At 53.3% G+C, this 9,892-nt stretch overlaps 1 protein-coding gene across 2 annotated transcripts in view; it reads left to right on the top strand.

The window, feature by feature from the left end:
* The first annotated feature begins 5,181 nt into the window (after nucleotides 1-5,181).
* The window catches only part of KCNJ5 (potassium inwardly rectifying channel subfamily J member 5), a 28,261-nt gene continuing 23,550 nt past the window's right edge, over nucleotides 5,182-9,892 (top strand). For both annotated transcript variants that reach the window (XM_064577232.1, XM_064577231.1), the window contains exon 1: nucleotides 5,182-5,439. The gene's annotated coding sequence lies outside the window, so the exon portion shown is untranslated. The remainder of the gene's footprint in view (nucleotides 5,440-9,892) is intronic.

Here is a 9,892-nt window from a genome sequence, read left to right as displayed (position 1 = left end):
CACTGGGAGCAAGTGAAGGTCAGAGGTGAAACACACCAGTATGGCCTCTGCAGCCCCAGAGGTCCCAACCTAGGGGCTCAGGAATGACTCACTGAAATGAATAAATGGGTGAATAATGTACAACTCTTCACAAAAATGACTTCCATATCTCTCCCCAGCTCAGAAATCTTCAACTGTCTACCCCTTCTGCAGAATAAAGCACACATTCTGTGGCTTGGGATGCAAGGTCCTTATGCAGCTGATTTACTTCTCACCATTCTAGAGGCTGGGAGTCCAAGATCAAGGTGTCCACAGGGCTGGTTTCTCCTGAGGACTCTCTCCTTGGCCTCTCTCTGTGTCTTCACCGGGCCTTTGCTCTGTGTGCACTCCCCCCCCCCCCCCGGCCCTATCCACCCCCCCCCCCCCCCGTGTCTCTCAGTGCATCCCCATCTCCTCCTCTTATAAAGACACTAGTCAGATTGGATCAGGGCCTATCCTCACAGCTTCATTTTAACTTAATCATCTCTTTAAAATACTATCTCTAAATACAATCACCTTCTGAAGTACAGGGGGTTAAGTCTCCAACAAATGAATCTGGGGAGTAGGGGATGGGGGGACACAATTCACCTGTAACAGTCAGGAATATGGTTTTGGAATCTAACAAAACTGGGTCATGAAAATCACTACTCATGTCTGTGGCACAGAGGACACTTTATTTGTCTGTGCCTCAGTTTCCTCATCTGAGAAACGGTGATACTACGACCTTCCTCATGAGGTGTTAAGAGTAAAACACTTACTGGTGTGGAGCACTTAGCTGAGCTCAGTAGTACATACTCGGTTAATATAGTCCCTGTCACCATCCCCTCCTCACACTTCACCTGCCCTTTCCCCCAGCACCAATCCCTCCCTTCAGGTCCCTGACACACCTTTTTTCATACATACCCTAACCCCTCATATTCAAATCCTAGTCTTACTTCAGGGGTCATGTCAGATACCCCTTCTGTCTGTAGCCAGATGTCAGCCCTCAGCTCCTTCTCCCCAAGCTGTGTTAGCTTTACCATCTCTCCTACACCATCATCCCAGCCAATTAGCACCTATGAAGTAAAACCCAAGTTGTTAATTTGTCTGCTAACTTTTCCTGCACATGGGCTGACCCTCCCAATTAAATTGTAAGGCATTGTAGATCAAAGCCACCATTATCCTTCTTCGTTTTTCTCACAGTACATATCAAAGTCTCAAACATCGTAGGCCTTCACCCATCAAAAGAGTTTATGAGTGCAAAAATCCTGATACATGGTCAATATTCACTGACTGAATAAGGGTGTGGGTGGGTGGGTGTGGTCTTAGCATAAAGAAATTAGGAGAAAGAAAAACACCAAATTCAGGCTATTGATTCTCTCTTGAGGAAAGGGGACCTAATGCAGGGCGGATTCATAAATGTCGGCAATGTTGTGTTTTGTTTTTTTTCAACTGCGTGGCAGCTTCACGATTATCTGCTATCCTCTTCTCATACCTTTTTCAATTCTTAAATATTGCAAGTTAGTATTCATTAATTGACACATCTCTGGGGTTGATAGGTTGACTTATCAGAATACACAACTAATGTACAAGGAATTCTCCTGACATGAGAGAAAAGACTTCAAATATTTGTCTTAGAAGAGTTTTAGTTAGAACTTGAGAGTATAACTCAACAAACTCTTTTAATTAATATTTTATCTGGCAGGAAATATTTATGAGACATTACCAGCCTCATAAATGCAAATGGAATTTCTATAAATAGGAGAAAAAAATAATTTCCTGTGTGTCACATTCGAAAAAGAAAACTTTTATTATGATTCATCTCTCCCTCAGTGAAGGCAGGTAAGAGAAGCCGAGGCAGGTGGACAGAGGCCATGGCTCTGTACTCTAATTAACAGTGATGACACCCCCAAATTCTCGGTGCTTTCAAGTATCCCCTCATCAATTTTCAGACACTGCAAGATGTCCCCAGCATCTGCCAAGCCCCCTGAGCGGTCCTTGAGTTGTGTCTCCGATCCTCAACTATTGTCCATGCTCTCTGGGAGACTTAGACATATGGAAAGGTTAAGGTTCACTCCAATTTGCAAAAACCAGTCAGGACAAGAACGCCCATATGTCTCATTTTTCAGATCTAGGTGGAGAACTGGACCCAGGTTTTCTGTCTCCTGGTCCAAGGCCCCATTGCTGTGAGAATACTTACAAAACATTTTCCAGACCACCCTACATTTTGCTTCAAAGTCAGCCAGCTCCCCGATTCGGCAGAAGAAATCCCATGGTTTTTCTATGGAATCCAATGAAGAACTTTCTTCTCAGAGTGTTAAGCCATTAGATCAAAATGTAATGGATGAGCAGGAAGACAGACTAAATCTCCTAAGGGGACTTAGGGATTTCCTACTTAGGGCTGAGTGCAGCCACACTGAACAAATGGACCCCTCTATGGAGAGAGAGGAGGGGGGTTCCAGGATGCAAACCCTGGCAGGGACCCTCCGCGCTCTAACCCTGGGTAGCGGGCTGTGTGCGTCGCGCTCTGTGTGGCAACAGGAGCCCCGGGGCGGCCCTCATGAGACCAAGCTTCCGGGACGCCGCCATGTTGCTGTGCTCACAGGAGAGCATAGGCTGGGTGCACCCCAATCCCTGTGACAACCGTTTGTCTTCTTGTAATTTAATAAATCAGTTTCCCTGTTGTTGACAGTGTTCACTGATAAATATTCATTGAGCACTTGTGCGAGGTGCTGGGGACACAGCAGAGAGCAAGACAGTCACAGTCACTGCCCTGGCGGAGCCCACGGTCTCATGGACACCGACCTCACACACTTGATCAGGTGGGCCTGCGGGGAGAGAGGAGACACACTCGGGGCCTAGAGCAAGGGTGTTGAACCCAAAGAGCTGCCCTCAATGGACCTGTCCGCCGAGAAGCTTGCCGGCCCCTCCCCAGGCAGCAGGCCTCTCTTTGCAGGGGGTGCCCCATCTGCCACCGCTGCCTTTCCAGCAGCTTCCATGGACTGAGGAATAAACAGCATGCAATCATCTTTCCTCCAGGCAGGGAAGGGAGGAATCCAAAAGGGAACACAGCTGCTCTTCTCAGCCTTGGTTCCATTGAGGCAGGGGCTCTCCCCTGTGGGGGGCTTCTTTGAGCAGCGGGAGGAAGCATTTCCCCCTCTTCCTACCCAGCCAAGGGCCACATGCCCCCGGAGAGCACATTTGGGGGTGAGCAGAGAGCCCTGGGAGCAGCAGACCGGTTACCTGTCGCCGACCAGACAACCAGACCACAGGCCCGCGAGAGCCAGGGGTGAGGATGCCGCAGGGTGGAGAGACTGCGCAGCCCGGCCAAGGCCCTGCCCCCAAATTTCTGCCTTCCAGTTGCTTCCTTCTTTCCGACTGCTCCACCGCACCCACGAAACACGCGTGCACTCACATGTATGCACACGCGGGCGCTCACACAGACACGGTGCACACTCACACACGCACACACGGGCGCTCACACAGACACAGGTGCGTGTCACACATGCACACGCGGGCGCTCACACAGACACGGGTGCACACTCACACACGCACATGCGGGCGCTCACACAGGCACAGGTGCGTGTCACACACGCACATGCGGGCGCTCACACAGACACAGGTGCGTGTCACACACGCACACGCGGGCACTCACACAGACACGGGTGCACACTCACACACACGCGGGCGCTCACACAGACACAGGTGCACACACACACATGCAGGCGCTCACACAGACACGGGTGCACACTCACACACGCACATGTGGGCGCTCACACACACGGTGCACACACACACGCGGGCGCTCACACAGACACAGGTGCGTGTCACACATGCACACGCGGGCGCTCACACAGACACGGGTACACACTCACACACACGTGGGCGCTCACACAGACACAGGTGCACACACACACATGCGGGCACTCACACAGACACGGGTGCACACTCACACACGCACATGCGGGCGCTCACACACACGGTGCACACACACACATGCGGGCGCTCACACAGACACAGGTGCGTGTCACACATGCACACGCGGGCGCTCACACAGACACGGTGCACACTCACACACGCACACGCGGGCACTCACACAGACACAGGTGCACACACACATGCGGGCGCTCACACAGACACGGGTGCACACTCACACACGCACATGCGGGCGCTCACACACACGGTGCACACACATACATGCGGGCGCTCACACAGACACAGGTGCGTGTCACACATGCACACACGGGCGCTCACACAGACACAGTGCACACTCACACACACACGCGCGGGCGTTCACACAGACACAGGTGCATGTCACACATGCACACACGGGCACTCACACAGACACGGGTGCACACTCACACACACGCGGGCGCTCACACAGACACAGGTGTACACACACATGCGGGCGCTCACACACACGGGTGCACACACACACATGCGGGCGCTCACACAGACACGGGTGCACACTCACACACGCACACGTGGGCGCTCACACAGACATGGTGCACACTCACACACGCACACGCGGGCGCTCACACAGACACGGGTGCACACACGCACACGCGGGCGCTCACACAGACACGGGTGCACACTCACACACGCACGCGCGGCGCTCACACAGACATGGTGCACACACGCACACGCGGGCGCTCACACAGACATGGTGCACACTCACACACGCACGCGCGGGCGCTCACACAGACACGGGTGCACACACACACACGCGGGCGCTCACACAGACACGGGTGCACACTCACGCACGTGCGGGCGCTCACACAGACACGGGTGCACACACACATGCACACGCAGGCGCTCACACAGACACAGGTGCATGTCACACACACACACACACACTTGCACAGATCTCCATTCTTGGCCTCTGCAGGGCCAGAAGCAGCCCCAGTACCACTCGCCCTGGGCTAGCAGGGAGGGGGGTAGCGAGGGAGGGGAGAACCCCCACCCCACCCCTCCCCTCCGGTCCTCTCTCCCCCTGCCGGACCCCATTCATTCAGAACCAGCCGCGGCCCCAGAACCACCCCTCCCGCCTTTGCCTGCGGCCCTTTAAGTCGGTTATTACACATTATTACACAGAGAGTCGTTTGTACTGGGGCGAAGGGGAGGAGAGCCGGGAGAGAGAAGCGGGCGGAGGGGAGGAGGGGGAGAGAGGGAGAGCGGGAGAGAGAGAGTGCGAGCGTGAGCAGAGCCTCCCGCTGCAGGAGGAAGGGAGTGACTGAGGGGCTGGCGAAGGAAGGGACAGGATGGCTTAGAAGCCTCTGGCCACAGGACCCCACAGCAGGGAGGAGCTCTAGGCAGAGTCGGAGGCTGTGGTAATGGCTGGGGCTGGAGAGTCCCCTCGAGGTCCCTGAGCGCCCCTGCACCGCCTCTAAGGGAGGTCCAGAAGTTAGCATCAGTGGGACCCGGCAGCTCCGATCTCAACAAGTAAGTTGTCTTCTTTTCCTTCTTCCTTTTCTCCCCAGCTCACTGGTTCTGGAAGGCAGGATGGGCACTCTCAAGGAGCCCATTGTCCCTGGCAGTTAGCTTTTGCCAGGCACCTGCCACTATGGGAGCCCATGGGGACAGTGAAGGGCTTAGGGCCAGTTTAAAGTTCAGCCAGGAAATCCCAGCTCCCCAGAGCCTGCAGGCGTCCTGGGCTCTGGAAGCTCAGCCTTCAGAGAGCTGTAAACGCGCTGTGCTGGTACCAGAGCTGGGGTACCCCTGGGGGCCCTGAAACCCCCCTGCCTGGTATGAGAGGCCCAGGCAGTGGGGGGTGGGGGGCATCATTCCCCTGGGTAGCAGGCCTGCCTCCAAATGGGGGTGTAGAGGGCTGGAGTGGGGCGGCGAGCTCCCTCAGAGCCTCTGACCTCAGCTTACTCTTGCTTTTTTCTAAGTCTGGCCAAATTGGAAACGTGGCCTTGCTATTTCTGCCCTCCTTGCCTCCTGGTCACTTCCTGCATGCCTCTCTATCTCTTTTTAAACATCTTTCCAACTGTTCAGAAAGGCCAAGAGTCCTGGCTGCAAGGGTAGGGACAGGGAATAGGAAAGGCCATCATTCTTCCCCTTCTCCCAAATCCATGTGTCTCCCTGGAGAACTGTCTCTGCTTCCCGTCAAACAGGGCTGTCCCCCCTCCTCCCAGGACTGGGGAGCAGCCTCAGCGTAGTGGGACCGGGCCTCCCCCGCAAAGTTCCAGGGCCTAGCCTACACATCAGGTCGGGTAACGTTAGCCCAGCACCTGTTCCGAGAGCCCCTTTCCACCACCAGAAGATCAACGGCACAGGGATGTTGGCTTTGTGTCCGAATGCGCCAAGTGCTTTGCTCTCTTTGGATCCTTTTAATAGAACAGATTTTTGCATCTTCAAGCTTGGTGAGGCTGTGTAACTTTTGGGAGGTACAAAGCTTCCAAGTGAAATTCTCACCTGGGTCTGACTCCAAAACATACCTTTGTCTCATCGGGCTCTCTGGTCCACAAAGCACTTTTCCATGTGCGGGAGAGGCAGTGAAAAACAGCTAATATTTATGGAACCAAGGACTGAGCCAGACACATTCGGATGAGTTCATCTGGACACCAGTCCTGTGGGGCGGAGGTCATTCACCAGCTTTAGAGATGAGACCGTAGCTTTAGAGTTCTGAGCAGGAAGAATGGCAGAGCTGTTATCCTCTAAACCCTTGTCCTCTGACTTCAAAGCCAGACTCTTTCCACTATTAAACACTAACCCTGAAAGGTGCGCTGACCTTCCCAAATCTGTGCCTTTTCCTCCAAGCCAGGCGTAAATCCCATCAGCTGGCTGGATGAGACCCTGGGGTGCCCTCGAATCTGGTAGAAGGACCAAGCAGGGTGGACGGCGTGGGAGCTAGAGGGAGAGGCCCTTGGTTGGACTCTGACATGAAAAGCTTTGTCGGGCTGCCTGGGATTTTATTTTATTTTATTTTTTAAAGATTTTTTTATTTTTATGACAGAGAGAGACACAGCGAGAGAGGGAACACAAGCGGGGAGGTGGGAAAGGGAAAAGCAGGGAGCAGGGAGCCTGATGTGGGGCTTGATCCCAGGACCCTGGGATCATGACCTGAGCCGAAGGCAGATGCTTAAAGACTGAGCCACCCAGGCGCCCCAGGCTGCCTGGGATTTTAAACTATTGATCTGCCCTGAGATGGCCTCACTCTGCTTCTTGGCAATAATATTAAGAAATTGTCATTTATTGAATGCTAACTGTGTGATACTGGGCATTTTGTGTATGTGATGGGATTGTTTCTTCTTCTTCCATCCACTGCTTTTCCTGCTCTTCCTCCCACCCTCCCCCGACCTCACCTCATCCCACCCCCTTAACCGTCCTGGACCCAAAAAATCTGAAACTAAGTTCACAGAATCGAGACTTACAGCCTAAGGCGAGAAAAAGACAACCTTCTTTTACCTTGGAAGGAATGTTTTGGGACGTTTATTAGGTGTTTATTACTTGCCAGGCTCCATTTATTAATTATGAGGTGGATAATAAATTGTTACGTCAGCCTAAATGATCAGAACAGCACCAGGGCCACCGCCGAAAGGGGAAACATCAGGTAGGGAGCTCGTCTTCACATTGCAGGGAAGGACAGTGTTCCCTAGGTCACCTCAGCCCTGTTCTAGATACCCTATCTAGCTCTCGGACAGAGAGGGGACCAGACTTCTCCTGTCCTCTCCAAAAGCCACTATAACCTGCTGGGCCACCTCACAGGCTTCTTGAAGGAGCCCTCCTGCAGTACACAGAGAATGAATGAACTCCGTCCAGCAAGCAGTGCCGCTAGAAGAGAGGAGAGGAGGACAGGAGGACGTGTGAGCAGAGAGAGGGGGCTGTCCGGGACACTGCTGCCTTCCCTGAGGATGAAGTCAAAGCTCACTGGGATTCCCCAGGGAGAAGTCTCCCGTGGGTACCCCCCAGTCTGCGGGCACATCCTGAGCAGAGCCAAGCTCTTCCACTGGGGGCCCAGCAGAGATGTCAATGTGGCTCCGTCACAGATGTTCTCTGCCCCGCTGTCCCCGGTGGACTGCATAGCAAGATCCCTGTGGGGCTGTCTGCCAGTGCCTGCCTGGATTTCTCGGCCAGGGATGCGGGGGACTCTAGGGCTGCCTAGTCGCCTGTGATGGAGGTAACCCCACAGCAGGGAAGAGACAACCAGAGCACCCCCTTCTCCAGGTCCCACTTGCTCTGCAGATACCCTGGTTCTCACTGCCTTCTGTGGTCCAAGCCACAGATGGGTCTATTGTGCACTCGCGTCCTTGTAAATAGCATCTACTCTGTTTCTTGTTTTTAAATCAGTTCTACAGCGATTTATTTGATTGCTTAGGATGTGGCAGGAGTAATTAATGTTTGAAAATCTTGGAACATGATCATTCAGACAGGGTTATGCTTTTACACTTCGGAGCATGAGCACCAAAGCTTACATGTTCTGGGCAATACTGATTGAATATTTAGGCTGGGGTGTTGGGGGGGGTACCATGGGGAGAAAGGAGGAAACCATGAGGTGGTTCGAAGGAGCCATTTTTAGATTCAACTTTTCACTGTGTCTGAGCTACAGATCAGGCCACGGAGAGCTGGTTTCCAAGAGAGGGTCCATCATCAGATGTGCTTTGAGACCGTTGTCAGCCATGGAGGGATTTTTCTGTTTTTCCTCAAGACAAAATAAGTTCGAACATGGGAGTTCAAACACAAAGGATTGCGGTGTGGCATTTGAAAAAAAAAAAAAATGCCTGAATGTATTTCTCTAAGAGACTTGAGGGTGGCTTTCTCTGGGATTATTTTAAAACGGACGGGACAGCTGGCCCTTCCTGAGACCCTGGCTGCCGAGGGACGGAGCCATGGCTCCTGCCAGTGCCGCAAGCTTATCTAGTTCCTCCTACCTTGACATTCTGATAAGGGAGCTATTCTAGTCCGCAGAGCCCCGGATGGCAGCAACCCTTGCCAACAACCGTGTTAAGTTAAATGTCAGAGCCAAACCTTTAACACATGACCCTGGAGCTCCTGGCTGGTGCGTAAATGTTAAGTTCCATTATCATTCCAGACGAGAACGGGCTGAGGGTCAAAGGTCAGGGATCATCCGACCAGTTTGTCAGGTGGCCACAGCACTTCCTGGTCCCCGAGGGTCAACCCATCTGGTGGCCAGGGAGGTTAGGGGCCAAGGCTGGGGAGTCAAAAGGGAAATAAATGGAGGGTGGAGGGAAGGAGAGAACATGACAAGCTTTCAGACTCTCCTCCTTGTCTCCTGTGACCTGGTTTTGGAGGCTAGGTGTGTGCCCATCCCTACATCCTCTTTCACATTTTAGGCTCCTTACCTGAGTATCAGTTGGCCTTAATGCCATCGTCCTGAATTATCTCTTGCTGCTCATAAAGGAAAAGGAGGGTGAGGAAGTAGAGCAGAGAAATGCCGTCAGGGGCCGACCCTGTGTCCTGTGTATTTTGCCCTCAGAGTCTGTCCCTCCCAAGATGGCGCTCTTGAGTGCTTGATGCTCAGAGTCTGGCCAGGAGGAGAGGCAGAAGAGCAACAGAGACGAGGTATTGCCTCTGCTCCGGGAAGCTGGCCATCCAGCAGGGATAACAGGTCCCACGGGGGCCCAGGTGCAGGAGACCCTGACAAACAAAGGTTATGCCAGCCAGCTACCCCGGGCTACCACAGACAGCAAGGGATGCAGGCCTCACAGCCCCACTCAGGCTGCCTGAGTCACTTTGGAAAGTGCCCTTCATCGGACGAACCTCAAAGTCACTCACATATTCTTTTAAATATGGGAATGGAGCTCCTACCACAGGCCAGACCGTGTGTAAGAACCTGTGTTACAGGATTGGGTCCTTAACACCCCCTGCCTGCCCGACCTTGGCACTCTCTCCGAGGACTGACTGAGGAAAGCAGACGTGCCCACGGATATGT

This window comes from Mirounga angustirostris, unplaced genomic scaffold, assembly GCF_029215605.1.
Source record: "Mirounga angustirostris isolate CCGP_5_RB_7025 unplaced genomic scaffold, mMirAng1.0.hap1 SCAF_13, whole genome shotgun sequence".
In the NCBI taxonomy this organism is placed as follows: Eukaryota; Metazoa; Chordata; class Mammalia; order Carnivora; family Phocidae; genus Mirounga; species Mirounga angustirostris.
Note: the sequence above shows the minus strand (reverse complement) of the source record. Positions and strands in the feature narration are given on the sequence as shown.